The following is a 2,786-nucleotide window of genomic DNA, read 5'->3' as shown; positions in this document are numbered from 1 at the left end:
CCCTCATTTGTAATAAACAAACAAGGACTGTCAAACACGTGGGTGGGCATCACTGCACGTGAACAAACCGGTGAATCACCTGGCCAGATACAATTTAGCTCTATATCTTCCCCGATAAGTGGTTCATACTCCCCCAAAATTTGCTCCAGAGGCTGGTTCAGGACGTTGAATGGAATGTCCGGATATGGAAACTCCCCATTGCCGTCGAAGCAGGGTAGGGTTCCGGAGGGTGAGGCTTTCCAATCTGGTTCAGTCCTAATAACTGAGATGAAATGTCGGTCTCTAATGACGTCACTGTTAGGGTCATTGGGTGGCAGAGGGTCTCGTCTGTTCATCGTGAGGCTAGAAGCTCTATTGATGGGCCTTCCCTATTATAGACCCCCTCCCCAAAAATAGGTAAATAAAATTATGGGCTCCATCCCCCACAGCTTGAATGGGAAGCACAGGACTTCAGTCTAACTCCACACCGAAAAACATTTTGGTAGTTATAGAGTATATTAGGAACGACCTGTGATTTAAAAAGGATGGGGTGGTTCGGATCTACTCGGTTTTCGGCCCCCACCTTAGGGTGCACATAACTTTTACGCCCCCAGGCGCACATGCTATTGCCTGCATAGTAACCTGATATATAAACACCGTAACGGAGGGGGGGGGGGGGGGGGGCAGAAGAGACCTGACGGCTCAAATGTTGCCTTAGGGGTCGGAGAGCCCACCTCCCCCCCCCCCCCCCAGTACGTTATCACCTCCCAGTTATAGAGTACGTGTCATTACCCCAATGATTGTGGAATTTTTATCGTGTAAGATCGGACATAACCATCTTGCTAATAGCCTGTAAGGGGATGCATCTTCTTACCAGATTTGATAAGACGTTTATCAGATCTTATACGACAAAAATTCTTATTATAAGATCTTACACAATAAAAATTCCTCTTATAAGATCTTACACGATAAAAATTCCTCTTATAAGATCTTACACGATAAAAATTCCTCTTATAAGATCTTACACGATAAAAATTACTCTTATAAGATCTTACACGATAAAAATTCCTCTTATAAGATCTTACACGATAAAAATTCCTCTTATAAGATCTTACACGATAAAAATTCCTCTTATAAGATCTTACACGATAAAATTCCTCGGATCTTTTCCGTTTGTGCCCCCCCAGCTTAGTGGGTGCATATTATTTGCAACCCCCAGACGCACGTGCAATATTTTTACATAATGATTTACTATGTAATGACACGTGCTCTGTCACTGGGGGGAGCATAACGTACTGGGGGGGCACAAACGGAAAAGATCCAATTCCTCTTATAAGATCTTACACGATAAAAATTCCTCTTATAAGATCTTACACGATAAAAATTCCTCTTATAAGATCTTACACGATAAAAATTTCCTCTTACATAAATTCCTGAAGTATGGTATATTCTTCATATTGAAGACAATTCAGAGTTGCTCTCAAGCAGTAGCCGAAAAACTACAGCATGCAACACTTAAGTGTCAGAGCAACAAAGAGAATAATATCTTATACTGTCTTTTAAGACTTATAAGATATTGTAAAAAAGATTATTTGAGTGGCAGGGGCTTTCTCCGAAGCGGTGATTATCAAACAAGGCTGAAATTTTTTTTTTCAAAGACCAAAACTATCTTGGACTGCTAAGTTTACCCATAGTACCCAGAAATAATAAAATTGCCGCCAATAAGAATCAACAAGCATTTTTTTGTTTCATAATTGGTTAGCTGACCGATTAATTTTTTACTTTCATAGGACCCTGACTACGTTATACGGTTATATTGAAATAATTAAAACATGTCATATCAGATCTTTCACGATAAAAATTCCGTCTTATCAGATCTTACACGATAAAAATTCTGATAACGGGAATGTTTAGCTTATAAGATGTCTTATCAGATCCTACACGATAAAAATTCTGATAAGAGGAATGTTTATCTTATAAGATGTCTTATCAGATCTTATACGATAAAAATTCTGATAAGAGGAATGTTTATCTTATAAGATGTCTTATCAGATCTTACACAATAAAAATTCCTCTTACCAGAATTTTTATCGTGTGAGATCTGATAAGAAGAATTTTTATCGTGTAAGATCTGATTAGATCTTACACGATAAAAATTCTTAGTCAGCATCTTATCAGATCTTACACGATAAAAATTTTTAGTCAGCATCTTATGAGATCTTACACGATAAAAATTCCAGAATCACTGGGGTACATAGTAAATATTTAAGTAAAAATATGGCACGTGCGTCTTGGGGTGCAAATATTATGCACCCACTAATCTGGGAGATACAAATGGAAAATACCCGAGATTTCGAACAGCTTGGGGACGCGACGAACGATTTTGCGGTTAGAATTGAATGTTCAACAACCTAATAATTCTGGAGAGAAATTCCTGAAAACGTGGTTCCCTATTGTCTGATTGCCGTTGTTATTTGTTGAGTGACTGCTGCAAAGTCACTCGTCTTGAATTGAAATACACACGTGCAACTTTTAAGATGCCAGATCGCATTTTGGATTTATTCCATTTCGCAGCCCCTCCTTAGCTCAGCGGGCATATAACTTGTTCACCCCCCCCCCCCCCAAGGCAAACGTGCAATTCTGCACATAGTATGGCGCTATAAAACAACTCACAAATTGTCATTGGGGGCATAGAAAACAAGGGGGGTGAGGGCGAAACAGAATACGACCTAAGACAACCAAACAGAAACGACATAAGAAATATTTGGAATGGTATTTTTCCCCGTAAAAATCGTCAGTATGTTCTG

The sequence above is a fragment of the Convolutriloba macropyga genome, chromosome 9 (assembly GCF_964194025.1).
Source record: "Convolutriloba macropyga chromosome 9, txConMacr16.3, whole genome shotgun sequence".
In the NCBI taxonomy this organism is placed as follows: domain Eukaryota; kingdom Metazoa; phylum Xenacoelomorpha; order Acoela; family Convolutidae; genus Convolutriloba; species Convolutriloba macropyga.
This window is presented reverse-complemented; position numbering follows the sequence as displayed.